This window comes from Cololabis saira, chromosome 5, assembly GCF_033807715.1.
Source record: "Cololabis saira isolate AMF1-May2022 chromosome 5, fColSai1.1, whole genome shotgun sequence".
Classification (NCBI taxonomy): domain Eukaryota; kingdom Metazoa; phylum Chordata; class Actinopteri; order Beloniformes; family Belonidae; genus Cololabis; species Cololabis saira.
Window position 1 is genome coordinate 47,864,038 of NC_084591.1, and position 18,916 is coordinate 47,882,953.

General features: G+C 42.8%; 1 pseudogene; it reads right to left on the minus strand.

Annotated features, from left to right (window-relative positions):
• LOC133444916 (NLR family CARD domain-containing protein 3-like) lies at positions 1 to 12,356 on the minus strand (annotated as a pseudogene).
• Between the last annotated feature and the right edge of the window lie 6,560 nt (positions 12,357 to 18,916).

Below are 18,916 nucleotides of genomic sequence, written 5' to 3' on the forward strand. Positions count from 1 at the left end.
TACATGTACAAAAATAAAATAAATCAAATCAAATCAAATCTTGTATTGTAATGTATTATATCTAAATGTTTAACGGAATGACTGTAACCTTAATGTGAGTGTCAAAAGGAGCACTGGTCTTATTTGACAGAAATCTAATGTATATTTTGTAGTAGAATTTCCTTTTTTACTTTGTTCTTTTCTATTTTTTTTCTTTTTCTTTACTATCTCTTTAGATTTGCTTTAAATTTTTTGTCCTGTAATGTGTATTATGTGTCGGACCCCAGGAAGAATAGCTGCAGTTTTGCTGCAGCTAATGGGGATACAAATAAAACTATAACTATAACATATAAACAAACACTTTACCATGACAGATACCTCACAGTCCAGTAGTGACGTCATGGCTGGAACAGGAAGTGGGTGAGAATAAAGACCAAGATGAACCCTGGCTGCACAGCAACCTTGTGCTCACATCTGACAGCAGGTTGTAACTTCATCTGGGCTGATTGCAGCCCAGTGATTCCTCTCTGACATCACAGTTGGTCACATGTGCAGCAGACTACCTGCAGCTGACATGAAGTGAATGATCTGAGCTGAACTGAGCTGCAGAGAAACAACATGCTGCTGTTTGCTGTGAAGCTCTGACTGGAAACAGACAGAAGAACAACATGTGGATCCTGGAATAACGGCAGCTTCCACCTTTAAAGGACCGGAAGAGGAAGAAGTTTCCAAGGAATCATTCAGAACAGTTTCAGCAACGTGTGATTCAGGTGTTCTGGTGGAAACAGAGACAGACATGTACAGACTAATCTATCTGTCCAGCAGAGACAGTTTCTCTGACAGGAGGAAACTCGTGAGACTGAACTCAACACAGAGACACTGAAGAACCGGAACCGGGCCAGAACCTGAACCCAGGACAGAGAGGTTCAGTGAATGTGGTGTTGAAGGTGTGGAGGTGGATCAATCTGTCAGAGGAGATGCTGTAGAAGGACAGAGTTCCAGCAGGAACGTCCACGTACACTGCTACTCTGTCAGAGACTGAGGAAGAGGAGGAGGAAGGTGTTCCTCTGTTATTGTGCCAGACACGGTACCGACCGTCACCAGAACAGTGCAGACTCCAGGAATGATCGTTACTTCCAAACACACAGTCAACAGAGTCTCCTTTCCTACTGATTCTTCTGTAACTCACTGATACAGAAACATATCCTCTCCTCTGAACCTCCCAGTAACAGCGACCCGTCAGAACTTCTCTACACAGCAGCTGAGGCTTGTAGTCAAACCTGTCTGGATGACCAGGATAAGACTGATCCTCCGTCACACACATCATCTTCCTGTTGTTGTCAGACAGTTTGATGCGTTTGTTGACTGTGTTTGTGTCGATGGTAAGTTGACAGGAATCTGATGGAGACAACAAACAACCCAGCTGCAGTTATTATTGATCTGTCATTGATCATTGATGGACTCATGAATGAGTGATGTGTCAGTGTGAAGATGGTTGAATGTGTGAATGAAATAAAAACACACTTACACTTCCTCAGACCTGGTGTCAACCATCGTTGTCCAGCAGGCTCCACCCTGAAAGGAGGAGGGGCGTCAGACCAGCTCAGTCTCTCTCAGCAAACATGGGCATTACATGGCTCTCACACACTGATGAAGGAACAGTCCGACACTTGGACAGATGCACTTGAATGCAGCATCTCTGAAGTCCTGTCCTGTAGTCGTCACCTTCCAGCACAGTTTCAACACATTCTTTGCATCTGGTTTCATCTCTGCTGAATCAGCAGCAGGAGGAGACCATGTCATGGATGAGTGAAGGTGCAGCTGTTATTGTGCAGTGACGGGCCTGAAAACCACCCTGCTGTGGTTCTACCATGTTTACTGGGTCAAGAACGGCTCAGAGTTGTGAACTGCATCTATCAGCTCTGCTACAGCACCAGATGAGCTGCAGCAGCTCCATCTGCTCAAAGATCTCTGTTCAAAGCCAGAGAGCCACAAAGATGATGTCCACAACACCAGTAAGAGTCCAGCGCACTGATGTCCTTCTATCTTCCTACCTGAGAGAGTCCAGTCTCCAGCAGGGATCCTCCAGTCCAGACAGAAGCTTCCCTGCTGACTCTCCTGGATGGTTGTAGCTCAGGTCCAGTTCTCTCAGGTGGGAGGGGTTGGAGCTCAGAGCTGAGACCAGAGAAGAACTTCCTTCCTCTGAGATCAGACAGCCTGACAGCCTGCAGACACACAACACAACACACATGCAGAGACTCTGAGAGAACTGCTCTGAGACTAAAGCCGACTCTGTCCTCGTGTTCACCTGATGATGTCGCTGAAGGAGAAGTCAGAGGATCAGCAGAAACACTGGAATTCACCCTGAATCCAACAAATGTTGCTGAGACGTTTCAGCCTGAACTAAACTTGTGGATGAACATGAACATCCAAAGAGTCCAACTGCTGCTGAGGCCGACAGCATCCAGATGTGGAGAGAGACGTGTGAAGAGCATCATGTGACATCATACTCCATGACTGACGTGTCTGTCCTCAACACAACCAGATAAGTCAGCTGTGTTTAAAGATCACTTTAATGAGCTTCATTTGAGCTGAATAAACATTTGACTTTATGAATCTTTTCAGGGAAGTTGTTTAGTCTGAAATGTTCTGAAGTCTCCAGAAAAAATCTGCTGGTTTTTATTCAAGGTAAGATGGTCAGAAATGGATCAATGACAGAATATTGATCAGTCCAGCACCTTGTGGACATCCAGACACAGGTTGGGTCGAGGTTAGAAGAACAGACACTTCTGCTGCTGAGGTCGTCACCATTGGACAGGTATTGGTTCTCTAGTTTGATCATTTTATGGAAACTAAATCATTATTAAATAGGAAACATTTCAAAGTCTGACATAAACGTCTTATTTGAGAACTTTAATTGATAAAGAAGAAACCATATTAGAGAGGGGAGCTTAGAGATGTTCACATGTGGAGAAACTTGTTGATACTCTTCAATTAAAGGAAGAAAAAAACACCCCTGATCACTGAAATAACCTGAAACTGACTAAACTCCAACCAGACGTTTATGTGGACTTGGTGGAGCCATTCTCCTCGATCATCATCCTCACACAGTTCTGACCGACTGTGTGTAGCACTTCAACCCGATCTGGACCCAGTTACAGTTATTAAAACTCCCAAAAACAATCCTTCAATATCAACCACAGTTCTAACGTTCCACAGTTGAACACTTGGTGGATTCAGACCTGAGAGACTCCAGGTGACAGTGTGGACTCTTCAGTCCAGGACACAGCTTCTTCAGTCCTGAATCCTGCAGGTGGTTGTTACTCAGATCCAGTTCTGTCAGACTGGAGGACTGATAGCTGAGAACTGAGGACAGATCTGCACAGATGTCCTCTGAGAGGTTACAACCACTCAACCTGCAGAGGAGATAGAAGAGAAATAATCAAGTAATTTAAACATTGCGTATTTAATTCAACAAATGAATGAATCATAGAATTTAAATGAATACTGATCAATTCAACTATTATCAATAAGTGTTGCTGCACTACAGTCTTGAGCTGCATTTCTCTTCTCTGCATGTAAAGTTTCCTGAGATGAATCATTGAGGAGAACTGGTCTCACATGAACTTGAACTTAGTTGAACAGTGATTTTAACTGGTTTCCTCCAAGAACACAACATGTGATTGTAACTAAAACAGATGTGTCCGTGTTCGTCCTTACACAGCTTTCTTGGAGGCTTTGACCACCGGCAGCAGCCTCCGTAGAACCTTCTCTGAAGCTGAGTATTTCTTCAGGTCAAACACCTCCAGATCTTCTGATGACAGTAAGATGAAGACCAGAGCCGACCACTGAGCAGGAGACAGTTCATCTGTGGAGAGAAGTCCTGACCTCAGGGACCGTTGGACCTGTTCCACCAGAGATCCATCGTTCAGTTCATTCAGACAGTGGAACAGGTTGATGCTTCTCTCTGCAGACAGATCCTTACTGATCTTCTTCTTGATGTATTCAACTGTTTCCTGATTGTTCTGTGATCTTCTTTGTTTTGGTTCCAACAGACCTCGTAGGAGGTTCTGATTGGTCTCCAGTGAAAGACCCAGGAGGAAGCGGAGGAACAAGTCCAGGTGTCCGTTTGGATTCTGTAAGGCCTTGTCCACAGCACTCTGATAGAGGTCATTCTCTGCTCTTGTTTTAAACCACCAGGACAGATTTCTTTGTTTCTCCAGCAGGTTGACTCCAGACTTGATGAAGGTGTGATGGACATGAAGAGCAGCCAGAAACTCCTGAACACTCAGATGGATGAAGCAGAAGACCTTGTCCTGGTACAGGCTGCTCTCCTCTCTAAAGATCTGGGTGAACACTCCTGAGTAAACTGAAGCCTCTCTGACATCGATACCACACTCTCTCAGGTCTGCTTCATAGAATATCAGGTTTCTTTTCTGCAGCTGCTCAAAAGCCAGTTTTCCCAGAGACTCAACCATCTTCCTGCTCTCTGGACTCTAGTGTGGATCCGTCCCAGCTCCTCCGTCATACTTGACCTTCTTCAGTTTGGCCTGGACCACCAGGAAGTGGATGTACATCTCAGTCAGGGTCTTGGGCAGCTCCCCTCCCTCTCTGGTTTCCAGGACTTTCTCCAGGACGTTCTCCAGGACCGTAGCAGTGATCCAGCAGAAGACTGGGATGTGGCACATGATGTGGAGGCTCCGGGAAGTCTTGATGTGGGAGATGATCCTGCTGGTCTGCTTCTTATCTTTGATCGTCTTCCTGAAGTATTCCTCCTTCTGTGGGTCAGTGAACCCCCTGACCTCTGTCACCATGGAGACACACTCAGGAGGGATCTGATTAGCTGCTGCAGGTCGTGTGGTGATCCAAAGATGAGCAGAAGGAAGCAGGTTCCCCCTGACAAGGTTTGTCAGCAGCACATCCACCGAGGTGAACTCTGTAACATCTGTCAGGTCTTCATTGTTGTGGAAGTCCAGAAGAAGTCGACACTCATCCAGACCGTCAAAGATGAACACGACCTGGAAATCTTCAAAGCTGCAGATTTCTCTGGTTTCACTGAAGAAGTGATGAACAAGTTCCACCAAGCTGAACCTTCTCTGTTTCAGCACATTCAGCTCTCTGAAAGTGAATGGAAGCAGGAACTGGATGTCCTGGTTGGCTCCTTCAGTCCAGTCCAGAGTGAACTTCTGTGTTAGGACTGTTTTCCCGATGCCGGCCACTCCCTTCGTCATCACTGTTCTGATTGGTTCATCTCTTCCAGGTGGGAGTTTAAAGATGTCTTCCTGTCTGATGGTTGTTTCTGCTCTGTTTGGTTTCCTGGATGCTGCTTCAATCTGTCTGACTTCATGTTCATTGTTGACGTCTCCAGTCCCTCCCTCTGTGATGTAGAGCTCTGTGTAGATCTGCTTCAGAAGGGTTGGGTTTCCTGCTTTAACAATCCCCTCAAACACACACTGGGACTTCTCCTTCAGCTTAGACTTCAGTCGCTTTTTACAAACTGCAGCAAAATAACCTTGATAAAATTGGAAAAAAGAAACCAATTAGTGTTTTATAAAGTCCAACTTAATTCTCCTAAAGAATCAGGATGTGACTCGACACTGATTGACTCTAACGTTACGATGAGCTGTACAATATTGAGTAGAATCACTTTCACCACAAATACACTTCTGAACATTCAGGACAAGGAAGTGACAACATGCCGGGGTCCTGGAGTTTCTAGTACCAGGATGTTGGCAGTACAGCCCTGATGGGTTGGGGGTTTGTGGGTTGTTGTGTTGTTGTTATTATTGTTGTGGTGTCTGTGAAGTGGATTTTCCAGGTTTAGGATTTGAAAACACCAGAAGATGATCTGATCCAATAATCTACAGAACCATCAAGACAATCTGGAGTTCCGCAGTATTCCTGGAAGAGGAAAACCAGGACTAAAATCTTCCAGTTATCTTGTGGTGTTGGTAGGTTAAACATGTTTATTGAGCTCCACTGCTGTCCTGTACAGGGAGGGTGCTACTGTATTCAATTTTCAATTCAATTTTATTCATACAGCGTCTAATACAACACATGTTGTCTCTAGACGCTTTCCAGAGACCCAGAACATGACCCCCGAGCAATTATTACATGTATGGGGATGCTGGTACCATGTGGGGGTGACTGGTCTGCAGAAATGCTTAGCTGGGTGTAAACGGTCAAAATAACCTTCATGTGGATCAAGAATGCAGGTCTGATTCCAGCACAACATTGTTGGAACAAGAGTTCCTCCCTTCATCTTTCAATGGTTTTAATGTTGTGGCTGATCTGTGAATGTTGTTCATCTCCTGAGGCATTCTGGGTAATTTATCCAGCAGCTTAAAGAGCATATTGCAGGTTGGAGACCCCTGTGAATCAATGTGTAGGAAAATAATGTAGGAACTGAATTTTCATTGAAATACGCATAAATATATACTACAGTGACCTCTGGAGTTGTTTTTGTGAGAGTATTTCACTTCCGCATCTGAAAAAGCTGAACCGGAAGTGACGTCGCATTGGGGAGCGCGGTGAATTCAACAATAGGAAAAATAATGGATCTTAATGTTAGTTGTGACACTGAAGAGGTTGTGAATGTGTATTCACACCAATATGACGGGCCACAGCCTTATAATTACGTTACCCGTTAGTCCCCCCACGTTATTTTGATTGACAGCTGAAACTCGCTTTTTAAAAGGCTGATTTATGGTTCCGCGTTACACCAACGCAGACCCTACGGCGTAGGTTACGCAGCGACGCACAGAACGCTGCGTGCGCCGCGTACCCTACACCGTAGGCTACGCCGTCGATTTTACGCGGAACCATAAATCCGCCTTTATTCACTGCAGCCCGTGCTCCTGAAAGAAAACTCAAAAAATAACTCCTAAAAGATGGGTGAGTACTTGTAATCTGTCTACGTTTGTACTTTCTAAACAGAAAACAGGCTTATTATCTTCTCTTTTTTCTGATTAAAGCATCCGAAATAGCCGGGTATTTTTAAAACCGAATACTTCCCCCCCTTCGTTTATCCACATTACATCGTTGTTAAAAAAAAAAACCTTCCACACAGAACCCAAGATCTGCGTTTTCGACCACTTTCATAAGCATTCCAAACCTGTAGATCATCTGTTCTTCCAGCCTCCGGGCCGCCTCTGTTGCGCCGCTTCCCCGGGATCCGCGCTTCCTCCTCGGATAACGAGCTGGAGTTTCCCCATGTCCGCCGCGGAGCTGCCGCGTTAATCGACGCAGCCCTGCTGCAGCCCTGCTGCAGCCCTGCTGCGCGTCGCCGCGTACCCTACGGCGTAGGCTCCGCGTCGGTGTAACGGTGTCAAGAGCAGAGACCATTTATTTAATGGTAAAGCTTGGAGGACAGACGGTGGATCATCTGCAGTTCTGGATCGCACGTTAGACGTCAGACTCAGAGCAGATTTGTTGTTGTTTTGGAGCATAATGTGACGTTCGAAAAACGCAAAACTCCGGTTGTCTCTGTTTACACCAGGTCTACACGCATCTACATAAACAGAGTTTTCAAAAATCTTCCCTTTGCCTGGAGTTTTTTTAAACATTCGTTTATTTGCGTTTTCATGTGGATGACAGGTCCAAAACGTAGGAAAATATCTTCGGTTTAGCAGATACCCGGCTACGTGTGTACGGGTCTGGGCAGTCAGATGGGGCAGAGCTGTGGAGACGTCTCCCCAGTGCTACGTCATATGACGCAGTGGTCGAAAAAAAAAGCGTTTGTAGGAACTTGGCTAAAATCAGCCACTTTTTCCTCTGAATAAGTGCCCTTATATCTTGTAAAACATATTAAATCCTACATTAACTTCTCACATAGTAATTTTCACATAAGGTCAGGTATCATTTTTGAAAAAATTCTAACCTGCAATATGCTCTTTAAATGTTCAGAGAAATCCTCTTACTTCTCTGCAGACGCCCAGCCAGCTCCTCCTGCTTCATTCTCCTCAGGAAGTTCACTGTGATCTTCACAAAGGCCTCTCTGCTCCTCCTCCACTGCTCTTCATCCTGACCCTCCAACACATGCTCTAGGGATTCTGGGTAATCTGGACTCAGACACCTCTGGATCTTCTTCAGCTCGTCCTTCACAAACACGACAATGTTGTCCTCCAGCAGCTGGAACAGAAGACCACATGAAGGACACAATCAGACTGAAATCATGGAGACAAACATCAGACCCATGTTGGACAGACTGACAGTCCTCTGGTCTCCAGAGACCAGCATGGAGACAAACATCAGGTCCATGATGGACAGACTGACAGTCCACTGGTCTCCAGAGACCAGCATGGAGACAAACATCAGGTCCATGATGGACAAACTGACAGTCCTCTGGTCTCCAGAGACCAGCATGGAGACAAACATCAGGTCCATGATGGACAGACTGACAGTCCACTGGTCTCCAGAGACCAGCATGGAGACAAACATCAGGTCCATGTTGGACAGACTGACAGTCCACTGGTCTCCAGAGACCAGCATGGAGACAAACATCAGGTCCATGTTGGACAGACTGACAGTCCACTGGTCTCCAGAGACCAGCATGGAGACAAACATCAGACCCATGATGGACAGACTGACAGTCCATTGGTCTCCAGAGACCAGCATGGAGACAAACATCAACAGGACAGAAGGAGAAGCAGTTGTTGTTCATGTACAGACCAGAAATATGGAGTCCAGCTGGGTCTGATGCTGCTGGACAGACGGACCACTGGGAGGCTCTGAGCTCTGCTGGTCCACTCTGTGGAGGAACCAGGAAGAATTAGCTCACATCATGTCTGTCCTCACAGAGACAAACACCAGCTGAAGGTCCATGAAGTCCTGTTGGAACATGTCAGGAACATGGACAACTTATGGAGACATGACGCAGCTGAGGAACTCTGGACCATCATCAGGATCAGTAAGAGGAACTCTGGACCATCATCAGGATCAGTAAGAGGAACTCTGGACCATCATCAGGATCAGTAAGAGGAACTCTGGACCATCACCAGGATCAGTAAGAGGAACTCTGGATCATCATCAGGATCAGTAAGAGGAACTCTGGATCATCATCAGGATCAGTAAGAGGAACTCTGGACCATCATCAGGATCATTAAGAGGAACTCTGGACCATCATCAGGATCAGTAAGAGGAACTCTGGACCATCATCAGGATCAGTAAGAGGAACTCTGGACCATCATCACGATCAGTAAGAGGAACTCTGGACCATCATCACGATCAGTAAGAGGAACTCTGGATCATCATCAGGATCAGTAAGAGGAACTCTGGACCATCATCAGGATCAGTAAGAGGAACTCTGGACCATCATCACGATCAGTAAGAGGAACTCTGGATCATCATCAGGATCAGTAAGAGGAACTCTGGACCATCATCAGGATTAGTCCTCTGGAAGGTAAGACCTCCAGATGTGTCGACCAGAGGAAAAAGCTCCTGACAGGAGATGAAGATCTATGAGGAGGAAGCTCAGATCACCATCAGGTGATGGAGGACCACAGGGGTCCAGGACTACATGGATCTACTCAGGAAGAAACATGTGGACATGTCCTAACATGAGGACTGGTTAATATATATTTAATGCATTTAAATACATATCACCTCTCTGAAGAAGACTGTTGGTGTCCTTTAAAGGTAATGAATCTATCATTTGACTTGTCGCTCTTCAAGGACAAACAGCTGGGTTCATGTTCAAGAGAGTCTCTTTTCTGATGGATCCTGATAGAAGACAAAAGTTCAAAATCAAAAAAAGAAGTTATACAGATAGGTTCAGGTCCAGGTTCAGGTCCAAGTTCAGGTCCAGGTTGATTCCTGTAATAATAATGTTATGTGATGTGAGTCTTGAGCTCTGACATGCAGAAGAGTCAGGGACAGTTAGAGATGCTCATCTCACCTCTGAGCTTTGCTCCGACTCTCATGTTCCCCACACAGAGAGGTTTTATTTTTTATTTTTTCCAGCAATATCAAATTTTTTTTATAATCATCAGTTTCTTCAGCATGCCAATAAAGCAACACAAACAATTTAAATATAGGCTACGTTCACAAATTAAGATTAACACACAAGTCTTGCCAGAATTTACATCAAAACAAAAATACATTTTAGAGTTTAACATTTAGCAGCGAACATTCCCCATCAAAAATTTAAAAAAAGGAAATCAAGTCCAAACAAAAAGTTCTAGCAGGGGTGAGTTAGTCACCATATGAAAAAAGGGTGGGTGGCATTAGATGCTGTTGATCATACCAACAAACATCTCAAACAAAGACATGTCCCCCCTGTTGCACCGGGGCACTCACAGCGTTTAGCGCAGCAACGGCGTGCTGCCACTCACTCGCTTTATATTATACTATTAATATATTTTTTTTACTTTTACTGTGACCACCAAATAATGTCGTTTTCCTGTCCTCCACCTCATCATCAACTTCTCGTTCTCAGTCTCCGTGAAATTCAGTGGCACGGTGGCTCGACACGTCTCATTCATCCTGACGCACAAACAGGCTGCAGGAAGCCGCTGCGCATGCTCAGCAGGCTCATTTATATGCAAATACTACTTTGCATTGCCCATATATGGTAAAAAGTGGGCGTGTAAAGGGCGGGATATGAGGAGAATTCACCTGCGCAACCTTCCAGCTGGACTGTGATTTATAAAGAGAACATTGCGTGCAAGTGTGCGTGCACACGGTTTTATAAATCTGGATTTTGTTTTGCGCCCACCATTTTCGGCTTTTGGCTTTACGTGCACTTTTAGTGTGGATCCTACGCACTCTTTTATAAATGAGGCCCCAGGTCCTTTGCCAAGGCAATGCCTGAGCAGAGCCTTGCTCTTGTCCTCACCCTCTTCGTCCAATATATCCACCTCTGAAGCCCTGGCCCCTAAAGAACAGTCCAGGGACCCCAAAAGTCTCCACATTGTGCTTTTGCTCCTATGCCCATGTTAACCTGAACCCATTATCGGAGGAAATGTTGTCAAAGAAGGACTTAGTTCTGTCGTAGTAGCGCTTCGGCCCAACATGCCCATCCCTGCAGCTGAGTGAATCCTCTCCTTAGTTTCCCCATCTAGCTCAAAACTGCCATCCTTTGTGTTGATTCTTTTGTGAACTTCCCTCTCGACTTCCTCCTTAATAAACTGGGCATTGGAGGAATCAAAATCAAAGTCCATATCGAACTTGAGGATGTGAGATGGAACGTTTGCCACAATCAGCTGGCCTATTCCACGCCTCCTGTGCCATCGTGTTCCTTGCCTTCTTCTGGGTGGGGCCCTGTTCTCAGTATTCTGCTGCAACAGTTCTTGCTTAGAAAGACTGTTTACACCCCGTTCCTGTGACGCCGTCACACCTCTTCTCTGCCTAAGTTTTTCCATCTGGATGGTTTGAACAGCCTTGTTCACCATAGTGGCCTGTCTAATAGGCATGTCTTGAAGTACAGGCTCAAGTCCAAGAGCTGCTGCATACTGTTGGTTAAGTAGAGAACTGGCTGCAAGCTGATTATAGGCAGACATCCTGAGGGGACTCATTGATCCATAAGTTGAGTAGATGCTTGATGGGCCAGCACCGGATGACTTCAAAAAACAACAATCCCCCACTTGTATTATTGCTGGATCTGGAGGTAGGCCATGGTAAGCTCTTGGAGGCTCACATAGTGCAATGTCCTTGATATCACTTCCTCAGAAAGTGATGAACTCATAAATTTCATTTTTTCAGCTGTGTCTTCCCTCTGTTCCAAAACATTTACCTTTTGCCAGCACTACTGTGGAGTTAACTTTGTCAATACAATATTCTCTCGTAACGATTTTGTGCTCTTGAAATCAACCCTATTTTACAGCCGATGATGTTTTGTTGAAGTAATAGCCAGACAATGGTCAGGACAAATTCAGTAAGTATCTTGATCAATTCACAACACACTACACACCATTGTGTGTAGTGTGTTGTGACGGAGGACCACGGGGGTCCAGGACTAGATGGATCTACTCAGGAACAAACATGTGGACATTTCCTAACATGAGGACTGATTTAAATACATTTAATGTGTTTAAATACATCTCACCTCTCTGAAGAAGACTGTTGGTGTCCTTTAAAGGTAATGAATCTATCATTTGACTTGCCGCTCTTCAAGGACAAACAGCTGGGTTCATGTTCAAGAGAGTCTCCTTTCTGATGGATCCTGATAGAAGACAAAAGTTAAAAATGTAAATATTCTATTTATATGAAAAAGAATTTATACAGATAAAAATATTCAGTCTATTTAAAAAGCATTAAACATAAATCATTGGCAGCGTTTGGATACACTCACCTCTTTACAGCAGAACGTTGCTCTCCTTTGAAGTAAATTATTTCTTCCTTTGACCAGTTGCTCTTCGAGGACACACAGCTGGGTTCATGTCCAGGTCCAAGTTCAGGTCCAGGTCCAGGTCCAGGACCAGGTCCAGGTCCAGGTCCAAGTTCAGGTCCAAGTTCAGGTCCAGGTCCAGGTCCAGGTCCAGGTCGATTCCTGTAATAATGAGGTTTGGTGATGTGAGTCTTGAGCTCTGACATGCAGAAGAGTCAGGGACAGTTAGAGATTCTCATCTCACCTCTGAGCTTTGCTCCGACTCTCATGTTCCCCACACAGAGAGGTTTTAGAGGGAGGGACTCCCTCCTCTCCGTCCTCACACTGGTCCATTCTGCTGAATTCACGTCCACATCAGCTCACACACACAGAGGAAACACACATCACACATCAGAGATTATCTGATCCTGCACTGGTTTGCTCCTCTCTTTAGTGTTAATGTCACTAGAATGCAGTCAGAAACCAGCGGGAGGTGGAGGAAGTCACTGATACAGCCGTATCTGCTGATCCAAGCTGCTCTGAAGCTTTCTCTCAGCGCCTTTTCTCATTTTCTGTTTCTAAGATTAAAACATTAAATCCTGTGACTAACAGAGTTTTACTGCAGAAACGGGAAGTTGAAAATCCTGAACAAGCAGAAAGAGACTCGGCCTCTACGCGAGTCTGGTTCAGGAAACAGCAGTCTGACTTTAATGCTGGAGACGACAGATTCATTCAAGGAAATAAAAACACCAACGTTTGATCACTGCGGTCCAGCAGCCGTCATTCGTATTTACCTGGTCAAATCAGACGCTCCTAGATTTTCATGTGCGCTCCTATTTCAGTCTTTACGGCAAATGAATGAATGCGGATCAGAAACAGAAATATATGAAGTTCTGAGTTTGAGATAATGCAGATGTGTTTTTTTCATATACCCATACTTCCACAGTAATATTTATACGCTCTTACTGTAAAAGAAAAGGATGAAACACCTTTCTTTTAAGATCTAAACTTCAAACACCTTACTTTTCTAAAAAGGTCAGTCTCCTTTTTCGCTTAAGGTTCTGTGTTGCAGAGACTATAAAAATGAATTCTCCTATAATTTCACCCAATACCTCATATACCCCTCTTCACAACTAGAATCACTACAAGCACAGTGAATTTCAAACAATTTTACTGTACAAATATTGAAATATTAAAAGGTGTAAACTTCAAACACTTTACTTTTCTAAAAAAGTAAATCGCCTTCTTTGCTTCAGGTTCTGTTTTGCAGAGACTATAAAAATGTATCCTCCCATAATTTCACCCAATTCCTCATATGGCCCTCTTCACAACTACAATCACTACAAACATGCTTAATTTCAAACAATTTTACTGTAGAAATATTAAGGTGTAAACTTCAAACACTACTTTTCTACAAAGGTCAGTCGCCTTTGTTGCAGAGATTTACTCTTCTGTTACTTTTCAGAACAGAAAAGTAAAGTGTTTGAAGTTTAGATGTTAATATTTCAATATTTGTACAGTAAAATTGTTTGAAATTCACTGTGCTTGTAGTCATTCCAGTTGTGAAGAGGGGTATCTGAGGCATTGGGTGAAATTATGTGAGAATTCATTTTTACAGTCTCTCCAACACAGAACTTGAACCAAAAAAGGCGACTGACATTTGTAGAAAAGTAAGGTGTTTGAAGTTTACACCTCAATATTTATATATCTGTACAGTAAAATTGTTTGAAATTCAGCATGCTTTTAGGCATTGTAGTTATGAAGAGGGGTATATGAAGTATTGTGTGAAATTATGAGATAATTCATTTTTATAGTCTCTGCAAAACAGAACCTGAAGTAAAAAAAAAAGAAAAGTGTTTCATCCTTTACTTTTACAGTAAGAGTGTGTAAATATTACGGTGGAAGTTTGGGTGTAATCAAGGTAATGAAAGACATATATGAAAAACACATCTGCATTATCTCAAACGCAGAACAGAAATATATAAATATATTTTTATTATTTTTATTTTTATCATTATTATTTATTTATTTATTTATTATTTATTTATTATTATTTATTTTATATTTTATTATTTATTATTTTGTTTCTAAACCGCATTCATTCATTTGCCGTAAAGACTGAAATAGGAGCGCACAAGAAAATCAAGGAGCGGCTGATTTTACCAGGTAAATAGGAATAACGGCTGCTGGACCACAGTGTGTGATCGATGAAGAAAACTAATCATCGGCTGATCATCGCGATGTTTCTGATCAATAATAAAACCAATAAAAATGTTGTCATTAACAATCATGTAGATTTGTCTTCAGATATAATAATAATGATCAAAGTTTGCAGGTAAATCAGAAGTGATTCGAAGTTCCTACCTTCACCTGTCTGAATCAAAAGACAACGTTCAGGAGTGAAATAAACTTTTAAGTATCGATCCGGTTATCAGCAGCTGTTCTCCGTCCTCGGATCACCTCGGCAGATTTACTTTCACTCTGACCGAGAGTCGGTCTCCTCCGCAGCAGCTGCTTGTGAGCGTTTCCTGGTTCAGAGCGGCCGGTACGTGTAGTACCGGCCGCTGCCACCAGGGGGCGGAGTGTTAACTCTGTTTAACACGAGCGGACAAAATAGAACAAGGAGAAAACTGCTGGAAACTACTGAGGAAAGGAAAACTACAACACCAACTACATTGTTCAAGCAAAAATAACACAAATAAAAACATTCAAGCACAGGTACAGATTGAGGGTGTAAACATTGAAAGTACATGAAACTACATTTCTTGGGGTAATTATAGATGACAAGATTTGCTGGAAATCTCATATTAAACACATCCACAACAAAGTATCTAGAGGCATCTCAGTTCTGGCCAGAGCAAAGCAATTCCTGGATAGTAAGTCACTCTGCATTCTGTTCCCTGGTTTTGCCTTATTTAAAGGAGCTTGAGGCCGGATTGTGGCAGGATTTATGAAAAAAATCCGTATACGTTTTAAGTTTTCTAGTAATAATGTCAGATGAAGCGTTCCAAACCAAAAAGAATGATTCCTCTAGTGTATCTCTCCTTTGCCTTGAACAGGCTGTGTGCTGCAAAATGTGCTGCAATTCGGTCCCGAATTTCCCGCGCTGTCCTGCGGATGTGACGTCACATGACGCTGCATGCACGTTCTCCCGTGCCGGCTTCACTGTTGGCTGCAGTACCCCCGACGGCCGTCGCGGTGAAGGTGGCGCTAGAGAGTCTCATTTCTTAAAAGGAGCCTCAAGCTCCTTTAAGTTTCTGATTAGAGTTTTGGGGAAATACGTATAAAAGTTCACTGCAACCACTATTCATCAGAGGTGTCAAGTAACGAAGTACAAATACTTCGTTACCTTACTTAAAGGAGCTTGAGGCAGGATTGAGGCAGGATTTATGAAAATAATTCGTACACGTTTTAAGTTTTCTGGTAATGTCAGATGAAGCGTTCCAAACCCAAAAGAATGTTTCCTCTAGTGTATCTCTCCGTTGCCTTGAACAGGCTGTGTGCTGCAAAATGTGCTGCAATTCGGTCCCGAATTTCCCGCGCTGTCCTGTGGATGTGACGTCACATGACGCTGCATGTGCGTTCTCCCCGTTCTCCCGTGCCGGCTTCACTGTTGGCTGCAGTACCCCCGACGGCCGTCGTGATGAAGGGTGACGCTAGAGAGTCTCATTTCTTTAAAGGAGCCTCATGCTCCTTTAAGTAGAAATTTTGGTTATCTATACTTCACTGGAGTAATTATTTTTCAGACGACTTTTTACTTTTACTCCTTACATTTTCACGCAATTATCTGTACTTTTTACTCCTTACATTTTAAAAACAGCCTCGTTACTCTATTTCATTTTGGCCTTTAAATAAAAACTATCCAGTTAAATTGCTCCATCCGGATAGAGTGAATTTGGTTGTGGTTGTTTCAGATGTTCTTGTCCAGTTTTGTTCTTACATCCGTTCCCTCAGATTCCTGCAACTAAACTTGGATGTACATTCCAATAAAGGTTAGGATAAATGATAACATGCCTCTGAAGTTTGACTTTTTTGTACCATTACAATACTTATAGGCAACTAGTCATCATATCTCCTGCTCTCTGAAACACATGTTAATGCTCAATAGTACACATATATGCTTCTTTAATATACAGGACTCTCTCAGAAAATTAGAATATTGATATAAAGTCCTTTATTTTCTGTAATGCAAAAATGTCACACATTCTGGATTCATTACAAATCAACTGAAATATTGCAAGCCTTTTATTATTTTAATATTGCTGATCATGTACGTCAAACCGTATTGTGGGGCTTGAGGCACAAAGTTTTCTAGGGGGCGCTGTTGAGCCATTAGGCCACGCCCTCCTTTCGTCGGAAAAATAAAGACAAGAAAAAAAATAAAAAACGAGGAAAAATATTATTCCTACAGATACAATATGGCCTTCGCACTGTAAGTGCTCGGGGAAAAAAGGGAGAAAAAAATTCATTGTCATCTAATCTTTGTTCATGAGAATCATTGGGCAGATTGTCCATAAAATGTAAAAAGGGTGACCACACGTCATTAAATTCTTCAACTTTACCTCTTAGAATGTATGTTTGTTTTTTTCTAATGTGAAGACATCTCTCTTAACCACTGGGTGGAGTCAGGACTCTGAACATCCTTCCACTTCAAGGCTATTACTCTTTTGACTTGTAATAAACAAAAATCTATGAGCTTTCTTTTCTTTGCATTTGCACCAAAGTGTTCAGGGTTTAGCAGGTTTCTGCAGCAGAGGAATCAGGTCGTGATTCTTCATGTTTTAAATATAATAGTATATTGTACTTATGAGAGAGGTGATCGCGGACATCCACAATGTGTAAAACTCAATAAACGTGTTGGTCTTAATCCGGCAGTATATAATACGCGTGACAATAAAGCGTAACGAGGAGCCGTTTTTCATCCACCAACTTAATTTCTGGTGTCGGTTCTTAAATACAAACAAGAAAAGGAGAGTGTAATGATGCACTAACGCTGCCCATAAACATTCACAAACCCATAAAACCAAAACTCTTCACGGAACACAAAGCAAAGAACAGCATTACCCATAATGCAATGCAGCTGAGATCGGAAGAAAAGCCTCCAAATAAATTATTTATTCCAGCTCACAGTCTGTTTTTTTTTAATTTGTTTTACCTGTTTTTGCTAATTTCTTGTTAGGATGAGCGGTTTTTAATGGATAATTATCTTCATTATCATATTCAAAGATATATTTGAGGGAGGAGACAGGGCGGGGTGTTGTGCTCCCGCGCATGCATGCTCAAATCCACGCTGATTGGGATGTACAGAGCAACCTGCGTGGATTTGGGCGTACACACAGTTTTGTACATCTGAATTTTTGCGTCCTTGTAAATTCTACGCACGGTTTCACGTTGAAATCCACGCACTCTTAGTACATGAGGCCCCTGGAGTGGTTGCTGTTTGTCTCTGCCTGTTCCCGGTTGATTTTATCTCTTGCATATTCCAAAGGTTTGTGTTTTCCTGTGTTTCTCTCATTTCAGACTTGTAGCAGACCCCGCCCCCCCCTCGTATTCAATTAAAAAAAGAACTTGAGACGAGCCAGACATCAGATTTAATCAAGCAGTTGCAGGACAGTGGGTCACAACATGCATCAGTTGTCGTGATGCAGAAATGACAGAACAAAAGATGCATGATGATTATGAAATAATTCATCCTTACAATTCTGATAAACAGATCATTGTAACATCAAAACCAATCTTTTAGGGAGAAACTATCAGTTTAAAAGATCATCACCGTAGATTTGGTTTACTCAAACTGGACAGGAACAAACCCTGGACCTCCAAACAAAAGTTCATCTTAAACAGTTTGTAAAGGAAATTCTGCAGCACAGAGAAATAAAGTTTACATCGTAGGTTAATCTACGGTCTTGACAGTTTTATTTGACTAAATGTGTTTTGATGCAGTTTTCTTTGAAGAATCCGACCACTTTGACCTGAATTGTATTTCCTCTCTTCATCTTCTCTGCCTACAAGTGTGATAACAGAATTTAAACATTTATCCGCTACGATAAAAGACGCTTGAGATCAGCAACATCCTGAAATGTGTACCTGCACCAGGGTTGCCAGATCTCCAGAGAAAAATAAGCAACTGGGACCCAGAAAACACCCATAAACTAAAAAAAAAGAAAATACGTGAAAGTTACTGTGATTCAGCAATCCACCAGAACTTATTTACTGTTAATGAACGGCGTGGAGAGTTACCATGGAAACCTGAGGCCCTAGTTGCAAATATTCAACTTAAATCCGAACTAAATTGAATTTACTGGCCATTAAGATTACATTTATGAAAGTTGATGGTTAAGGCATAGACATATATACGTAGACACTATATCGAGTGTTCTTGCCCGCTGCTGCGATACGTCAACGTCGCCGCCATATTGGATGTTCAAGACTGCGCTGTAAACTAATACAAGTAAATGGACTTATTTTCATAAAGCGCCCTTCTACAAAGAAATGTACGTTTTACGTCTCATTTATTCATTCACACACGCACTAATATACTTGGGAAACAGTTAGGCACCAAATATAATATATTTAATTTTCTCAGATGGCAAAAATAAGAACTTTATTGATCCCACATAGGAGTAATTCATG